The sequence below is a fragment of the Cavia porcellus genome, unplaced genomic scaffold (assembly GCF_034190915.1).
Source record: "Cavia porcellus strain 051 isolate PalLab524CR breed Dunkin Hartley unplaced genomic scaffold, mCavPor4.1 scaffold_22, whole genome shotgun sequence".
Lineage (NCBI taxonomy): Eukaryota > Metazoa > Chordata > Mammalia > Rodentia > Caviidae > Cavia > Cavia porcellus.
In genome coordinates, this window is record NW_026947505.1 from 5,047,647 (window position 1) to 5,066,924 (window position 19,278).

A 19,278-nucleotide genomic window follows, 5' to 3' on the forward strand; every position below is an offset into this window, starting at 1 on the left:
CTAGTTTATTTCTTTTTGTATGGGAGATTGAGCCCAGGGCCTTAGAACTGAACTACAAGCCCTTTTTAAATTTTTAGTTTGAGGCATGGTACTTATTGCTAAGTTGCGTAGGCTGGGCTCAAACTTGTGATCCTCCTGCTTCAGCCTCCCAGAGTTCTGGGAATCCAGGCATGCGCCCATGCCTAGACACTGGTCTCATATTCCTCAGTAATTGACAAGTTGCTTGGACCCATGAATATGGAAACCTAACTCTAATCAAGAAGATTTGTTAAACAAGAACAAATGTGCAGAATCCTCCAAGTCCCCATAATAACAGTACTGAGATCTAAACAGTAATATTTTAAAATGTTCTTGGTTTTTTTTTTAACTACACATGCATGATTTTTACAAAAATTACTTTGTGTTATATTTTGTCTTTCTTCATTCAATAATTTTTTTTTTCCCTGTCAACAATACCCTTCCCTAACTTTTCTTTTTTCTTTTTCTTCCATGCTGGAAATCAAACCCAGGCCTCAAGCATGCTAGGGAATTGCTGTACCAGAGCTGCAAATGCCAGACTTGGCATTTGTGTTTAGACCTGGCATAATTTTAATGCAAAATTAATGCATAATTTTAACGCAAAACATTTCATTGCTTGGAAGAGTCATAATGTTACTTACTGCATTTTAGTCAGTGTTTAGTGTGCTTCTAACCTTTCTAAGTGGCAACATTGAATTTCCTTATATATCTTGGATTTTTAATTGCTTCCTCAAATAAATTCTTCAGGAGAATTTGTGCGTCAAAAGAAAATATGGATTTTCTAGTAGTTTGATCAATAGCTTTCATAAAATTTGTTTCAATTTATATACCATCTTGGAGAGTTCAGGTGTCCTTTCCACATATGCCTGTCTACTCTGGCCATTTTAAAACCTTCTCATTGTGGACAATTTGAATATTTAAAATATAGTATCTCCTGAGCTGAACATGGTGCTGCACACCTGTAATCCCAGCACTCAGGAAGATTAGTGTGAGTTCAAGTCCAGCCATAGTGATTCAAACAGTGTGCTCCAATGATTTCATTAGGGCATTTTGTCCCTGTACCCTCGCATCTGTTACACACTAACTGAGGGTCAGAATGTTTTGTCAAAGGTTCCCACAAAGGTGGACGCCTAGAAGTGCCAACAGGTGTAAGGATAGACATTCAACAATTCAAGCACCCCGTGGACCCGTGTTAGGCGCTGTGAATACAATGCCCACGCTACAGTGCCCTTGCCCTCAAGGGGCTTCCCAGTGCAGATCCGGGTCACAACCCAGGATACAAATCACCTGCCAGAGTTTGAGTTCCGCGCGCCCAGCTCCGGGTTCCCGCAGCGCTCGAGCGACGCCGAGCGTAAGGCGCGATAAAGAGCCCGGGCCCGGCACGCCGCCGAGATAAAGGGGGTCCGGCCACCCGGCTTCCCCAGTGTCCCTTCCTCCCGCAGCACCCAGACGCCGGGCTTTTTCCGCAGACAGCGAGGAAACCGGGGCGTGCCCGCCGGTCCCCACCGCTCCGGCCCTATATGAAGCGCCCCCCAATTGTGCATCCTCGGCAGAGTCTGCGTCGCGCGCGCTGACGGGCTGCTCAGGCTCCGTGAGGGCCGAGCAGCGGTCCCCGGGCCCCGTCAGCCGGGCTAGCTTTCCCCGCTCCCGAGCCCCTCTTGTCCCTTCCCTTCCTGTCCCATTCCCTGTCTCCCGTCCCCTCGGCGCGCGTAACCTCCCTCACGCTCCCTCCACACTCTCTCCCCCTTTTCCCTCCAGAGCACAGACTGGGGGCGGGGCGTAGCCTCCGGACCGCGCGAGAGTTCCACCCAAATCCCGCGAGATTCGCCTGCTGCCGCGGCTGCCGCCTCTTACGTCTTTCCCTTTGCGACAAGTCGTAGCCGCTGCAGCAGAAATAAAGGACTCGGCCGCCACCACAGCCTCTGCCGAGCAGGGTCGGGTCGCTGGAGCCGCGCCCCACCTCCGCCACTCCACTGCCGCCCACGGTAACGCCTCCTTGTTTGCCTTCCAGCTGCTTGTGAAGGTGCTCGGCTGACTGGGAGAGGCCGCCCCGGCCGTTCCGGGGCCGCCTCGGAGCGGGGCTGTCGGGGTCCTGGGTAGGCGGCGGGCGGAGCCTGAGGGAACCCTCTCGGCTAGGGCATGGGGGAACCCTGGGAGGTCTCCTGCGTCCAGGCCTCAGTGGCGAGCCGACCCCCGGGTGGGGCCGAGGGACCAGCCCCTCCCGCGGTGCGCCGCGTCTGCCCCGCGGCCCCGGGGTCGCGCCTCAGACCTTCTCCCACCACTTTATCCTCAACGAGCGCCCCTCCCCCGCTAGGGCTCATGCCGGGCTGGCGGGCTGGAGTGCCAAAGGGGGTTTTGGCATGCCAGAACAGGAGCTATGTTCCAACCACATTTTATTTATTTATTTTGAAAAATATCATTCTTTAGTTATTATAAAGATTGTATATGTATTGTATTGTTTATTATATTGTATTATGTTTATTATGTATAACATGGTCTTTTGAGATATGTAAACATTGTGGAATGGCTGTATTATGCTAATTAATGTATGCATTACCTCACACATCTACCCGTATCTTACTTTATTTTGATACTGGAGATCGAACTTAGGACTTTGTACTTACCAGCCAGGTGCTTTGCCATTGAGCTAAATGCCTGGCCCCTATTTGGTCTTTTTGAGACAGGGTCTTACTATGCAATTTAGGCTGGCCATGAGTTCACTTTGTAAGCCAGGCTGGTCTTGAAGTCACCATAATCCTCCTGTCTTAGCCTCCCAAGTGCTGGGATTATAGGCATGCACCACCATGCCCAACTATTTATTTATTTATTTGCAGTACTGGGGATCAAACTCACGACCTCACACTTGCCAGGCAGGTGCTTATGCCACTGAGCTAAATCCCTGGCCCTCCAACTATTTATTTTTTGAGACAAGATCTTGCTGTATAGTCCAGGCTGGCCTGGAACTGACAGCAATCCTCCTACTCAGACTCCCAAGTACTGGGATCACAGGTGTGTGCCATTACATCCGGCCTACCCACATTTTATATCGGAAATAATTTGTCTTTCTCTCCATGGTCTTTATAAATACCATCTCAATGGATTAAGGATAGCATCATGCTTCAGCTTGATTAAACCTTTTAAATATTGTTGGCTACTCCAATTGTTTTTAAAGTTCTTCTATGATAAATAATGGTATAATGAATATCTTCGTGGTGTTGGGATGGAGAAAAGTGATACCCCAGTAGATTGGAGCTCAGCATGATGAAAGCCAGGATCCAGTGCCACTGCCCTTCCCTTTGTCCTCTCTCTCCTTGCCCATAACTAGGCTTTCTGCAAAGTTCCCGTCCACCCAACCAGCTTCACCACAATGGGCACAATATTGTCCTCCATCTTCTTACTGAAATTTCATTAACCAGAAAAGACTAACTTTACTGTAAGAAGAAATACTGAGATCTGTCAACACATGTGAACAGACTTCTGTCCCTTGTCCTCTGTTTTGACCCTACAAAATACTGTTTCTAACCTCCTGTCTGGTCTGGGTCACAGTGGACTTTTTCCAAGATTACTTTATGTTCTCCAAGAACATTGAGTTCCTCTAAAAACTATTACTGTTTCCTTAAAAAATTGTCTATGTTCCTCATATTCCCAGCATCCTACAGAAAAGGGGCTTTGTAAGCTGGTGAGTCATGTTGGTCTGGGGGCAGGTAGTCATGTCCCCTCTCATCGATAGATAGGAGCAGAGCAGGCCTCCCTTGAAGAGATGAGACCTCAGCTTGGCCCCAGGATGTTCCTGATGTCTCACTGCAGAAGAGCATTTCAGGACACACCAGGGAGAGGCACAGGCAGAGTTCCTAGGCAGAGTTAGAGAGTCTGAAGAAGTAGGAAGAAACCTCAGCTTGAGGAGCAGCTGAGTGGGGCACAGATCTGATGGAAAGGACCATACTGGCCCATTGATCAAAGAAAGGAAACCACTTTTAAGGAATTATTGGGATGGGCCAGGGTCTGCCTGATCATTGTCTCAGTTCTGGTTTTGCAGTGTGGCTCTGTAGATGTCCTGATCATCTGCAGAGACAATCTGGTCTCTGTGAGATGACTGTTTTCGTCTGGAGCCATCTTTGTTTATGGAAACTGCTGAAATCTAAGGTGACCACGTGTGTATGACAGGGACTGGAGACTTCTGGGCATACATTTGTAGTCAAATATCCCTGTAAATCACTTAATCTCTGTCTTGAAGGGGGATGAAATAGGTTGTATAAATTTGGGGCTAATTATGCATTGCTGGTTTCTAGGTATTTTCTAAATGATCAGCATGCTTATGTGCAGCTGAGCAAAGATCTGACCCAAGGTGGTTTTTCTTTTTCTTTCTTTCTTTCCTTTTTAGTATGGGGAATTGAACTCAGGACCTTGTGCTTGCCAGGCATGCACTTGGCTGCTGAGCTACATCCCTGGCCCTCTGACCCAAAGTTTTAAGATAATAAAGGAGACAGATAACAAAATAAAGAACAAACTTTGCTCTGCTTTGAGTTATCTATTGGACATCTGTAGGCCTAAGTGAAGTCTTTATTATATATTTTTTAGGAAAGGAGCTTTCAAATCCCTGGCTGCCTCAGAAGAAAATATAAATCAAGCCTTTAATGAATAATAGGTAAAAGGGCCAGCATTGCACTTGCCCTTTGCCCCCATGGCAGTCTCTGATCATTTCACTGACTTTCCCCCTGCTATGATTTTTTTGCACCTTAATATATCCATATGCCTTTTCTCCTATATTATCCACTCACACCATACCTTTCAGAGAGCAAAAAGGAAATTTCCCTTTTCTCCTACAGCACATATAGTTTAGATTATCTTCATAAAATAGATTTCCAGAAGAAGGGTTGCTAGGTTAGAACCCCAGGGAGAACAGTCATTCATCCTAGCAAATTGTTTTCCTTGCTCTAGATGCACAGGGTGTGGTGCAGCTGCTGTGGTAGAAGGGGAGAATTTGTGTTCTCAGGCCTTCCAAACTGAAGCAGCTTCAAAGGATACCCCAAATCACTTGTCCCAAGGCTGTGATAAACAACAAACAGGAAACGTGCTTATCCTGCTGAAGATGGAGATCAAAAGCAAACTCTTACAGGTAGGAAAATTCATGTTAGAAAAGTGAGATCAACTTTCTGATCTTTCTGATCGGTCAAATTTGTAAGATGAGGGGCAGAGGTACCATTACCTTCAGTAAATAGCAATGCAAATCATTACAACCTGGTGGGAATGTAAGCTGGTCATGTGAATTAAAATGTAAATATATAGAGAATGAAGAACTGAGAATCCCAGTTTTGCCAATCAATCCTATGGACAGAAGATATCAGGGCTGTTTCCTGTTGGTGTCAGTTGCTTTTTACAGGTTATAGCTGCCTGCTTGAGTTAGGCCTATCGTGTGTTCTTGGCCTTCTTGAGGTATCAAACTCATCTCTGTCTTAACTAAGCTTTCGATATGTTCTGTGGCAAAGGCAGCTGGCTCCAGTAGCCAGTTTACCTTTCGTTAGTAATTGACCCCAGAGAGACACCTCGCATGGCCTCCCTTCCAGCCAGGCAGGGTGATGTGAATAATTTCTGGTCAATAGGATATGAGTGGAAGGGATATCTGCAATTGCCAGGGATGGAGATTTGTCAATCTAGAAATTTCAACTCTGAGAGATACCAGTGAATATCTGTTAGCCTCTCCATCTGGAAAGATACAGAACTAGGAGCTCAGAGTGGAACCTACAGGACAAAATGGAACTTTAAAAGTTAGAATGTTTTTTCCTCTTTAGTGTTAAGTGCCTTCTCTAAACTTTGATGTCTAGAGCATAATCACCATCCTCTCCCCTCAGTCTTAATAATATGCAGATGCTGCCCCCAGGAGGTCAGGGCTCAGGAGGGTGAAAGTTGACCTGGGGAGTACTGTCACCTTCTGTTCATTCACATCACACTCTTCTTTTGTTATAAAGGATCCTAACACTCCTCTGTACCACCGGTGTGATTTTGATTTGAGTAACAAGGCCCCTCCACTTCCTCAGAGCTAGCTTTGAATAAATCCCTTTTTTCCTTTTACCAAAATAAATGGCTTTACCAAAATAAATGGCTTCCTTTGATTTGACCAACAGTGAGCAAAATTGGCCTGCTTTGCTGCCCACAGGAGGACAGCTGCTTTCTGCCGTGAAACAGAGAAACAAGGAGAATGGGGTTTGCAGAAAGGAAAGTGTAGCAAATGCAAAACAAAGCAGGTAAGCAAGCTGTTACTGTGCCCTCAGGTCTTTACACTCAGACGCGGCTCATCCCGTCACATCATCAACTCCAGTGTACAGTATGCATGGGTCTTCAGGGCCAGGGATAGAGGCGAGGAGATATAAAGAGTTGTGCCCTGTCCAGGCCTGTTCAATCTTGCCAGCCCATCTTCAGTGCTTACACTTTCCTGTGGAAAGGAAACTGGGCCCTAATCTCCTGGGGCAGCAGCTGCATATTTTGTTCCTTTTATCTGGCCTGAGGAAAGGAAGGGAATGGGGGGATGGGAGTGATTAAGGGCTGTGCTGGAGGAAGTTTGAAGAAGGTGCTTATCTTTTTTTTTTTGGCTTTTTCATTTTTATCAGTACCAGGGATCAAACTCATGACCGCCTGCTTGCAAGGCAGGTGCTTATGCCGCTGAGCTAAATCCGCAGCCCCAAAGGTGCTTATCTTGAAAAGAGAAAAATTTTTTAAATCTTAACTTCTAAAATTCTGTATTGTAGAGCTGCTTACAAGGCCCCTGGACATGGTGGTATATACCTGTCATCCCGCTGCTAGAGAAGCAGGACCAGGAGGATTTGCAAATACAAGGTCAATTTGGGCAACTTAGATGGGGTCTCAAAATTAAAAAGAAAAGAAAACATAAAAAGGCTGGGGGATGTAGCTTAATGGCAGACCATTTGCCTAGCTAGCACACACAAGGCCCTCCAATACTGGAGGAAGAAAAAAAAAAAAGATGAGGCAGGACTTTTGGGACCCTAAGAGGTTCCAGGGTATTCAGAGAGCTGTCACAGTCCTGGCTGTGGCAAACCTGTTATAGGGAATCGAGTTAGATAGAAACACAGGCAGTCAGACAGGGGAGGGCCCTCCAAGGAGCCAGTGCAAAAGGGCACATACCTTGCAACTGTGGGGGAGAGAGACACTTCCCTCTATAGGCCAGACCTCTAGACAAAAGATAAATCAAATGCACCTACATACTTTCTAAGGATAAACATCAGGGACTGATATTCTAAGTAGGTCTCTATCACCCTGAGGAAGCCTGGAGTCAGGCACCATTCCAACTCCCTAGGGGAAGAGTCATTGCTCTTTAAGGACGCCCACTTGCTTCATGACTCACTTCCCAATTGTCCCCGACTTAATCAATTTTACCTGAGTAATTAATCTTATTGGTTGGCTGTAGTCCTGTCCCACCCCATGCCCTCCTTTCAGTTCCTCTGCTTTCCACACCTTAGACCTACCTCACTTTGTGGTTTTGCTCTATAAAAATCCCTAGAAAAGATAGGATCTTGGTCAACCCACTCGAGACCCCTTCTCTCTTTCTCTTAGACAGAAGCTTTTTTTTTTTTTTTTAACTCCCTGTTCCAAATGAAACCAGAAGCTTTTTTTCCTCTCAGTAAATATATTCTGCTCTTAACTTCTGTTGTTCCTAAAATTCATTCTTCAATTTTATTTATTTTTTAAATTATTTTTTGGTACTGGGGATCTAACTCATGACTTTCTGCTTGCCAGTGAACTAAATCTGCAGCCCTCATTCTTCAATTTTAGAGATCATGAACTTGTATCAGACAGCTAGTAGGTTGGGAGTTTCATTCCCCTAAATCACTCAGAAGGAAGGCCACACTACTTCTGTCTTTATTTTTTGTATTGTTCTGTTTTTTTTTAAAAACATAGATTTCCCCCATTTGCCTTCCGCTAATGTGATTTGTCTGCTCTGCTTTATATGTGATAGTCAACAAGGTGGAGCAGAAAATTTGAGATGTGTATTGGGTTGCTTTTGCTTGTTAAAAAATAATAAAAAATGAACAACCACTACTTATTTATTTATTATTAGGATTTTTCTCTCACTTATCGGAGAAGGTGGACAGCATTGTGCAGTAGGAAGTTTAACAGTGGAGCTATTTGTTGTCTTGGGTGTGGTTTCCAAAAAGTTTGAGTTACTTGCAGGGATCTTTCTCCCCACAAGAAGGAGAAGTTAAGTGTTCTAGGGTAGTGAGAGCAGAAACAGTGAGAGTAAAGCGAGAGTCTTTGGACCTTTGAACGAAGGGGACAGATGGCTGTAGAATTTGTGACTCTTGGGGATCTGAGTCTAATCTTGATTTCCAAGGGGAACAGAAGGACCTCCCAGGGGACCAGCAGCCCTCTGGTATCCTGGATCTACTAGAGATACTAGACCTTAACTCTTAGGGATTTTATCATGCTGTGCATGTCACTTCTGGACAATAAAATTGCATGTGACATGGCGCAAGCCTCTCAGCTAATTGAGAGCCTGAGGCAGGAGGATGGCAAGCTTGAGGCCAATTGGAGCAATTTAGTAAGGCCTCAGTCAAAACAAAAAAATAACAAAGGGATGGGGAGAGAGCTTGAGGGTAGAGCACCCCTGGGCTCAGTCACCAGTCTATTTTTTTTTAAAAGTTATTTATGGAAATAGAGGACGTTTGGTAGATTGGGCCATGAGGCCAGTGCTTGAATGAGAATATCACCATGTGACAGTCCTCAATAAACTAACAGATATGGATGTTAGGTATCAGTGGCTACTGACTTTGTAAAAAGGGAGTAAATTAGGCAGAGATGGTGAACCTACAGTACGCGTGGTGCAACGGGCTGTTTGTTATCACTGAAAGCTCTAAGAGTTTCACTGTCACAGTCCTAAAGTTTTGCTAACATCTTCCTCTTGTTAAAACACCAAACCTGAATCTAATCCAGTCTGGACACAGCTACAGATTTGTAGGAAATACACAGGATAAACATGTTGAACTGCACTAGGCATACACAACAAGCAAAATCTAGTTTGTAGAAATGTGTGCAAGTTACAAAGGATTCTTCAGCAGGATGGGTAAAGGGATCAATGGGGGAAAAAAGAAACTTATGCCTGGCAAGCATGAGGTTGTGAGTTCATTCCCCAGTACAAAAGAAAGAAAGAAACAAGGGAAGGAAGGAAGGAAGAAAGAAAGAAACGATGGAAGGAAGAAAGAAAGAAAAGAGAAAGAAAAAAGACCGAGGAATATATCACTTTGCAGAATGGGAAGGACTGAACCCCATTCGGAGAAGCACGTTTACGCATTACTATATTAGTAATTTGTTTGTTTGTTTGTTGAGACAGGTTTTCACTACGTAGCTCAGGCGGGCCTCACATTTGTGGCAATCCACCTGCTGCCTCCCAAGTGTCTGGATTACTAGTATGTGGCATTATGATGATGTTGATTACCCACATCCAGCCATTTCTGAAGCTTGACACATCCGTGGAATTTTCAGCTAGATAAGTCATCAGTGTCCCTTTTTATCTCATGGTTTTGGTTTGCAAACAAAAAGCATCTACCCATAAATCTGCAGGACTGCAAAAGGCTGATGAATATTTCTCGAGGAACCACCTGCGGGCAGTAATTCACAGTGGCTGCCACATACAGGTAAACCTGTTCATCTTGGTGGGGTTCATTGTTATTCATTGAGGCTCTTAGCCCTTTCTGACCTTGTTGGAGGATCAGCCTCCTACAGTGAGTGAGGAGACAGGAAAGAATGTTTTGCTGAAGATAAATAAAAAATCTTGTCATGTGGAACAGGGACACATTCTTTGGGTTGAGCACATCAGAGGCCCAGGGGAAGTTAGGGGTGACTGTGTATTTCGAGATCCTTTATTCATTCATCCCGTACTTATTGATTTTGGACATGGAACAAGACAGCTCATCTCAGCTCTCAGGAGCTCAGGGGCTGTGTGTATACAAGTGGGAAAAATAGCTTCCCTTTACCCTTTGTGGGTATAAAAATAACAACCCCCTGCTTTAAGGATTTTTTTTTAAATGGTTTATTCTGGCCCAAAAATGAGTGATCGTGGTCCAGGGTCACAGATTTGAGTTATCCTGAATGGCATGTTTTGCCCTGGAGGAGGTAATGTGAACTTTTATAACCACAGGTCAAAGGTCGTAAATCAATACATTTATCAGATGCATTTGTGGGATGTTAAGCAGTCAGCCTTCAGGGAAATCTTTTCTACAGGTTTCATACCTAATCCATTAGCAAGCTTAGCCTTGGGGATGATAGCACTGGAGTGTGGTACCTACAGAATACTCACAGGGAAAGTAAATGACTAACCAAGGGACTTAGAGAAACATAATTTTGGCTTTTTTTTTTTTTTTTTGTCTTTTTCCTTTTTATCGGTACCAGGGATTGAACTCACGACTGCCTGCTTGCAAGGCAGGCGCTTATGCCGCTGAGCTAAATCCCCAGCCCCATAATTTTGGCTTTTTTACATTCCTTTTCTCCACTATCACAATGTTCCACTCAACTGAGGTCTTGCAGGGCCTTTACTACTCATGCGGCTCCTTCAGGCCATCACAGAATTTCAGCTCTGAGCCTCACTTACATGCATATGTCCTGGAGGCCCACAAAGATAAGATGCAAAACAGAGCCAGGTAGTAAAGTGCACATAGCAGCCTGAGTTACGGAAAGTACTAAGGCCTTGGGAGTTCCAGGGTGGTAGTGGAGGCAGTCCTGGTAAATGAAGGTGGGCTTATTATGCAGATAGTAAAAGTTGTTAGAGGCAGCCCTTTCCTTGTTCTGATTACTTTTATAAAGGATTTCCTTTGTAGCTGTACACTTTACAAAAGGGCAGCTTCTCAGAACCACCCCTGTGTCTGCTGCAGTACCTCAAAATATGCCTGGGAAATATATCTGGAAGCGGCATATCTGGTCTTATAGCTATATTTTGGGACGGTGTGTCCTGATCCCCAATGTGTTTGTGTGTGTGTGTTGTGTGTGTGTGTGTGTGTGTGTGTGTGTGTGTGTGTGTATGATACAACCTTAATAACTCTCAGAGGCCTATGCATCTCAAACACTTCAGTTTGACCCATCTTCTTCTTGTGGTCAAGATTTATAAGAGAATGGATTTAATACAGGACACATAATTTACAGGGTTGTTTGATAATGGTCACCCAAAAAGTCAAATGCAATGGAATGTGGGAAATCTGTCCACACATTAGAGACCCAAAGAATCCAGTTGAGGGCTGGATCCCCTGGTAAAGTCCTGCATGAATCTATTTGAAGACCTAGAGCCAGGGACCAGGGATTTAGCTCAGTGGTGTAAGTGCCTGCCTGACAAATGCAAGGTTGAGAGTTTGATCCATGGTATCAAAAATAAATAAAGAAATAAAAAGACCTAGAGCCCATGGCAATGTCCTCTGTGAGTCCATCTGGGGTTCTAGAGCCCATGGCAGTGTCCCATGTAAGTCTGTACCTAGGATCTGCGCTGGGAAGGCCCAAAGGTCAGTGGTGGAAGCTAGAAAGTCTGTGGGAAGAAGGATCTGTGTCAGTAGACTGAGAGATCAGCACTGGAGCCAGGACTGATGCTTGAGGTAAGGATCAGAGCTCCCCCAAAGAGAACCCAGCCACTTCAGCAGCAGCAAGGCCCCAAGCTCCTCTGACCATGAGAGTAGCCCAGTTCATATCAGGAAAACCAGTAAGACAAGTTTCTCCAGGAGAATCAACAGCACCATCATCCTGCCAGTTCTCTTTTTATGCTGTTGGCAGTGATCCTCAAGTGGGCCTCCACACCCAGCACCTCACTGATTCAGTTCAGCTGGGGGTTACAAGTGTACCATTAGTTAATCCACTGCACTTCTCTGGCAGGTTCTGAAATTTTTTAACTTCTAGCTATTTCAGTGCTTCCCGGGAGCCTGCAAAAATGTGCTAAATAAAGAGATAAGCATATGAATACTGGAGAATCTAATATCACGATGGTGAGAAGGCCAGAGCAGATATACTCTTTTTTCTTTTTCTGCGTATGATAGATGGAACTCAGGACCTCAGGTTTGTGTGGTAGATATTGCCACACAATATCTGGTAGAAGACAGTCCTTGAGAAAAGGCCTATAGCCCTGGGCAGCCAGAAGATGGTGTTTCAGGTAAAGAAGGTAAAAGGCAATAGAAGTTGACAAGTGCCTATTATTTCACTAGTTTTATCAGATTTTGGTAATGCTTTTGCCTTGTCTATCTCTCCCAAGCTGACCTCAAATTTGCTGTGGTCCTCCTGCCTCAGCCTCCTGAGTACTGGAATTATAGGAATCTGCTACCAAGCCTGACCTTGTATTCTTGATTTTGAAGTGAGACAGATCTGTGTTTGAATCCCACACAAAGTTATTCCTGAATTCTCACCCTCTTTCCCTATATATACATAGTGCAGAAAAAACATCCACTTTATTGTTAGTTCAGGGAGCAAAAGATATTAATATACTGTATGTAAATGGCTAAGCATGGAGCCCAACACACAGCGGTTTTTGTGTTAGTTTCTTTTCTTGATTGAATAATTCAAGGTGTTTGATAGTATTCAGGTCAAAGAGAAAGAAACTTCAAATGGTCCTTGAGATCAGTTTTACAGAGAGGCATTCTTGGGGTGGAGCAGATGGAGGGGATTCTAACCTATATGGAAAAAATTAAGAAATCTGGCCAACTTGCATTCCTTTGATATTCCACTGTCACATTTCTCAATTTTCTTACTTTTTATTATTTATAGTATTTCTCTTATTGGCCTGTTTTAATCCCTGCTGTCTCTTTTGATGCCAGAGATAAGCAGTCAGGCAGTCTTTCTCTTTCATTTGTTGTTGCTGTTGCTTTCCCAAAGCTTGCTAATCATGAAGTTCAGGGACGTTTCCTTTTCTAGGCAACATACAATTAAAAATAATAATGAGTTAAGTGCTGGCTGTGGGCCAGGGAATGGGACTATGCATTTTACATGAATTCTTTTATCTTTCTTTCTTTTTTTGAGACAAATTCTTGCCTTGACTTTACTAGGTAGCGCAGGCTGATCTTGAATTTCCTATGTAGCCCATGCTGGCCTAGAACTCTTGGTGATCTTTCTGCCTCTGCATCCTGAATGCTGGGATTACAGATGTATACCACCACACCCAGCAGTTTCTTTAATCCTTCCAATAACCTGAATGGGATTATCTCAGGTTTATAAAGCCTTATAACTTTGTTTTGATGATTAATTGAAATGTTTGAAAAATGCTTAAGGGGATGAGAGGTGCAGTTCAGTGGTACAGTGCTTATGTAGTATGAACAAAATTCTAAGTTCATTTCTCAGCACCAAGATTCAATAGAGTCAGCTGTCATGGCTACTATTATATTTTGGTGAGGACATACGGGCTTAGGCTGGTTAAGATATTCTCCTAAAGGGTCTGGAGGTTTAGCTCAGCGGCATAAGCACCTGCCTTGCAAGCAGGCGGTCGTGAGTTCGATCCCCGGTACCGATAAAAATGAAAAAGACAAAAAAAAAAAAAAAAAAAAAAAGATATTCTCCTAAAATCACTTAGCTAGAAGGTTGAAGAAGTACCCTAGATTCCACAGTTCTTAAACCAATGTGAAGCATCTATTGTGTTTCATAGCATCCTGATTGAAATGACAATACATAAACCAATTAGAACAATGCCATAAAAATTTGAACTCGATTTTAACCGATGATCTAGCAAATGTTACTATAATTTGGGGCCAGTATGTTTCTCGCTTTGATGTTGAGCTTCTTTTTTTATATATATATATATATATATATATATATATATTTTAATTTTATTTAAGGAGAAAAGAAAAAAAAGCAGGGAAAGGGTACAAGTTATACAGATTTACAGAAAAAAAATGAACAGTAGGAAATCACTAGTTAATGGATTACATATTGTCATCTTAGAAATAATTGTTCAAGTCACAAAATTAAAGCTTGTAAAGTGGACATTTCATCAGTGATACTGCCAACAGTTCTGTTCATTGATCCAATAAAACTCTGTGATATCATTTTCTATCTTATACACTTAAATATACATGTAGTTATATAGTTTGGAGCACTTTCTTTTCCTCTCTTTTGTACCATGACTATTACACATTTTGGGTTTCATTGCTCCCACGGTTCTTATTACTTTTTTGAAAGAGAGTAAAACCAAATGTGACATAACAGAACAGAATCGGTCAAGTCAAAAGGGTGGACATAATAGATAATGTAAAAACATAATACAAGGTGATCAACAATGGTTACCATAATGCCTCCCGCTATCTCTAATAGAATTGCCGATATCGTTAGTTATAATACAATTGAACAAAACAGTAAAGAATAAAACAGACAAAACCAAAACATTGGAGACATTGTAGGTCTTCAAAAGTAGATAAAAGTCAACAAGAATGGGCGTCATAATGAATCTCATTATCTTCACAGCTGATGCCTAAACTTTCGAACCTGATACTATCCAGCAAAACAGAATAGGGGAACTTCAGTTAAAAACCAGATGGTGAGAGTAATACAGGGCTTTAAATCAAGGTAATGAAAAGTCAAAGTGGGTTACTATAATATATCCTGCTATTTTTTTCCTTTAATTAAAAGGATAAAGATTAAAAAATAAGTAAATAATGGAATGGAGATTGAGATAAAAGAGGGCATAACAACGAAACAGCGCAGATCAAAACATAACCATTTAAGCAGAATAGTGTTTCACCACCAGATAATCCTAACCTAAAAGTAGTTACCATATTGTTTCTTTCTTTGAAATCCTTGAGTACAACTTCGTATACTGTAGCATTAAGTATATCAAAACAATGTAAAACCATTCAAGAGAATGACAGCATTACAGAGTATTTAGAATCGACTAACAGAAAATGAACAATGGTTTCTGTATAATCTCCTTGTCTTTAAAAGGTTTTTGCTTATACTATCGTACATAATAAAATCCAATAAGATACAGCCTATTTAGACCATTGGAGACAGAAGGACAAAAGCTAGATGAGACTTCAAAACAAGATGATACTAAATCAGTATTACCTATTAAGATGTCATTTTTTCCAAAATAGCTGTTCCTATCATCCAATCTTCTCTGCCTCATTTCTGTTGAGCTCTTTTTCTGTCAGTAGCTGTCAGTTTGTCTTCTTCATTTTGTTCTCTGCTCCATTTATTGTGGCCTCTCTGCCATTATTTCTGGATTCTTTGTATTTTTCTTTTTTTAGAATATCCTGCAATACTGTCTGTAGAGTTGAATTGGTGGTTGCAAATTCCCCCAGTTCCTCTTTATCCTGGAAGCACCTTGTTTTTCCATCAATTTCCAGGGACAGTTGTGCAGGATATCTCAATCTTGGCTGGAGATTATTATCTTTCAAAGCTTGAATTATTTCCCCCCACGCTCTTCGTGATTTGATGGTTTGTGCAGAGAAATCTGCTGTAATTCTGATGGGTGTTCCCTTGTAAGTGGTCTGTTTCTTGTCTCTTACAGCTTTTAATATTCTGTTCTTGTATTGAATTTCTGGAATTTTGATTATTATATGCCTGGGTGTAGCTCTGTTTGGGTTGTAGGTAGCTGGGGTCCTGTATGCCTCATACATCTGAGTATCTTTACCTTTTGCTAAATTAGGAAAATTCTCCTGGATTATTTCTGTGAGTAGCTTTTGTAGTTCACTTGTTTGCATCCCTACTTCTTCTTTTATGTTCTTAATCCTTAAGTTATGGATCCTCTTATCATCTTCTTGTCTTTGTATTGTTGCTGTTTGTTTCTTTGTTATTTTTAAGAAGTTTTTCATTTCATTCTCCCATATTACAAGTCTGCCCTCCAGTTCAGATAGTCTGTCCTTAGTTTCTTTCAAGCTGTTATGCCAGTCTTCTATAGACTTCTTAGTATCTTGGTAGTCCCTTTGAACCTGCTTCACGTATTCTATGCTTTCTCTGTTTTCTCCATCAAACAATTCTCCCCTTTTTTTCTGTTCTTCCATTCCACCACCTGTTTTTTCTTGGGTGGTGCTTAGCATTTCTCTCACTATTCTGCATACTTCTAGCTTCAGGTTGTTGATAACTTCATTCCTGAATTGGTCTATGAGGCTCTCTATATGGTGCCTTATGTGTATTGGTGCGGTGTCTGCTATTGCCTGTTTCTCAGAATTGGGGGCCGAGGAGCCTTTCTTGTTGCTGCCTCTTCCCATGCTGCCTCTTCTTCTCTGTTCCTTATATATGCAAGCTTATATAAGAGGCCCAGCTTCTCTCCCAGTCAGCCACAGCCTGATCGAATTGCGCCAGTTAGGTGTTCCCGCTCACCGCTGCGCACCAGGGAGTTACGGACCAGGCAGCCTACGCGTCTCCCCTCCCGGCCACCATCAGGCTCTGGGATCTGGGTTGGGACAGTCTACCAGGTCCACCGGCAGCGTCACGCAGGCCAGGCACTTTTCACCAATCCCGCCCGAGAGGCGGATGTGTGGCTGGAATCGCCACCGCGCCCTGCTCCCACAGGACTGCTTGGGCCCAGAAAGTCCTCTGCTGGAGTCAAACTGTGGTAGAGTGTCAGTTTCTCTCACTCACCTCACCACAAGTCAGTGCACGCCTCCCTGCCGTTCGCAGATTGCCGTTCTCAGAGCTTCTGCCGAGCCACTGTAGAGGCAGCCAGCCGCCGCGCGGCGGGAAACCCAAATCGCGGCTTACAATGGCGCAGGGTCCAGCCTCTACACCAAGATTTTTCTGTTCCTATTTTAGCACCAGGACTGCATTCCAAGTTGGTTTCTCTCAGCCCAGTTCGTTCCTGAGTCAGCAGAGCATATCTCCACCTGCTTATGTCTCCTTAATCTGCACCATTCCTGGCTTCTGAGCCGACTCTTTCAGAGAGCCTCCGGTAGTTGCTGTTATCTGTCCGCCATGTTCTCCCGGAAGCTGGGGTGCCTGTTTCATGGCCTTGGTGCTCTTGGCTTCTAGGCAGAGCCGCGGTTACTCTGGGCTGCAGGCACACCGAGGTCAGGGATCGGTGAGACAAGGGGGAGCCGGTAGGGGACCTGCAGGACCTGCGGTGAGTGTCGGGGATAAAACTTTTCCATGGGAAAGGGATGTTGAGCTTCTTGTACTGTTGCCAACTTCAGTCCTAATCCATTGCCAGAGTACAGATTGATAAGATTATTTCCAAAAGATGAGAAGTATAAAAGAAAAAGCAGCCTTTATTCTGAGGACACGGAGAGAGATGACCGGCACACCCACCTAGGTTTGGCACCATAGTCAAATTCCCAGGGGTGGGGCAGATAGGAGCTTCCTGGTTCTGGTTGAGGTTTTCCTGGCTACAGAGTCCTGTGTGGGCCAAAACCCTTTCACAGATGTATTTTTCACTTATTCTCATACCTTATGTCTGTGGTGTGCCTGCCCTGCCCTTCCTTGGGATCCTGGGATTGATGAGTACAGAGCCATGCCTGACCAATTGGCAGCTTTCCCCCAGAATTTTTCAGACTTGAAGAAAGTTAGTCTTTTTGTTAAGTATGTTGATGCTTTCCTGTAACCCAAGCAACTCAGGTGGTTGAAGCAAAAGGATCCCAGGTTAGATGCCAGCCAGTACAACTTAGTGAAAACTGCTTTCAAATTAAAGAGATGGGATATAGCTCAGTAGTTGAAGCCTCATAGGTTGAAGCTCCAGTACTATTGTTATGGCTTGTGTTTAGATGTCCCCGCAAAGTTTCATGCACTTATAGCTGGGACTTTTTGAGAAGTGGCTAGATCTAGAATACATGATATTGGGATTAAGGGATTGTGATTACTAAATGAATCACTGATTGGTTTGGCACCTACCCTAAGCCCAGTAGCTCAGGTTGAATATAAAAGGAGCAGAAAGAAGCTGCTATTTTTGTTTGGTGCCTTCTGTCTTCTGCCCACCATGAACTGTTTCTCCTCTGCAGTGCCCCTCTGCCATGGCACCCTGCCTTGGAACCAGCCAACTGTGGACTGAAACCTCTATAAACATTGAGCTCTGTAAACCTTTTCCCCTTTAAATTTGGGGGTCAAGTATTTTGTTTCAGCCATAAGAAAAGTAATGAAGGCAACCACAAAAACAAAAAGTGTTGGTGCTAAGTGTGGTAGGGCACACACCTTTAATTCAAGCACTTTAGAGGCTAAGGCAAGAGGATCACAAGTCTGAGGCCAGCCTGTGCTATGTAGTGATCTCAAGGCCAGTTTGCATCACATAGTGAGACTCTGCCTCAAAAAACAAAAACAAACAAAAGACCAAAACAAACAGAGTGCCAGTCCTTTTCCCGGGATGGAAGTGATAAGATGTAGTTTCCAAAGCTGCAGTTCACTGCCCCAATCTTTTCTGGTTGTTTAGCCTTTTTTGGATTTCTTGAGTGAAATTTTCCCTTTCACTTTTATCTAACCACTTTCAGATTGAGTTTCTATCCTTTACAACAAGGAGCTTCAGATAACATGAGCCCCACAAAGGCACAACTAAACCGCAATACCTGCTAACCCAGACATACTTTCATGCATGCTGTTTGGTGTGCCTAGAATGTTCTCAGTTCCCATATATCCACCATCAACTACTCAGTCTTCAAGGTCCCACTTATTAACTATCACTGGTCTAGCTATTCTTCTGGAATTTCTTTAAAAGGAAGAAAAGGAAAAACTTTTGTTATTTATCTTCTTATCACTATCACAGTGCCTGTCCTGCATAGCACTTTATAAATGTTCCCTTTTTCTTTGGCTATTCCCAGTCCCTTTTTTTTCTTTTTCCTTCCTCATCCTATTTGCTGCTGCTGAATGAGAAAATGTTCATGTGTGTCTACCCCATAGTGATGTGATGCAACAAATTGCTGTGAAAATAATATATTTTAAAATGGTTATTTGGGGGCCAGGAGTTAAGTGCAACAGGCACAAGTGCCTACCTGGCAAGCATGTGGTCATGAGCTTGATCCTCAGTACCAAAAAAAAAAAAAAAAAAAAAAAATCTTATTTGGATTTCAGTGTGAAATGTATGTACCATTGTTGCCTTCTGATTGACATGTTTTGAAATTTTTTGTAGTTTTTTTCTTCTCCTTTCTTTTCTTTCTTTTTACCTTTGAAATAAAACGGATTTGGAAAAAAGAAAAAAAGAGAAACATTCCACCTTTCACACACACAAAAAAATGGTTATTGCATTGTAGGCTTAAGGAACAGCTACGAAAGGAAGTTTTTAATTGTTTAGATGGTAACTTGTCTTGATATATGTGCTATTTCACTTAGGATACAGATTCTAAATAGGAATACTTACAAGGTTTGCATTTAGCTAGT

General features: G+C 43.1%; 1 long non-coding RNA gene across 14 annotated transcripts in view; it reads left to right on the top strand.

Moving 5' to 3' along the window:
- Window positions 1-1,845: 1,845 nt before the first annotated feature.
- LOC101787500 (uncharacterized) overlaps window positions 1,846-19,278 on the top strand; it is a 29,655-nt gene continuing 12,222 nt past the window's right edge. For 5 of the 14 annotated variants that reach the window (XR_010042082.1, XR_002790140.2, XR_002790146.2 and 2 more), the window contains exons 1-4: window positions 1,846-2,003; window positions 4,957-5,134; window positions 6,141-6,260; window positions 9,359-9,662. This is a non-coding gene — a long non-coding RNA (uncharacterized LOC101787500). Of the gene's footprint in view, window positions 2,004-4,956; window positions 5,135-6,140; window positions 6,261-6,761; window positions 6,850-9,358; window positions 9,663-19,278 lie in introns of all 14 variants that reach the window. The other 9 variants (XR_010042085.1, XR_002790144.2, XR_010042086.1 and 6 more) reach the window with 4 other exon arrangements.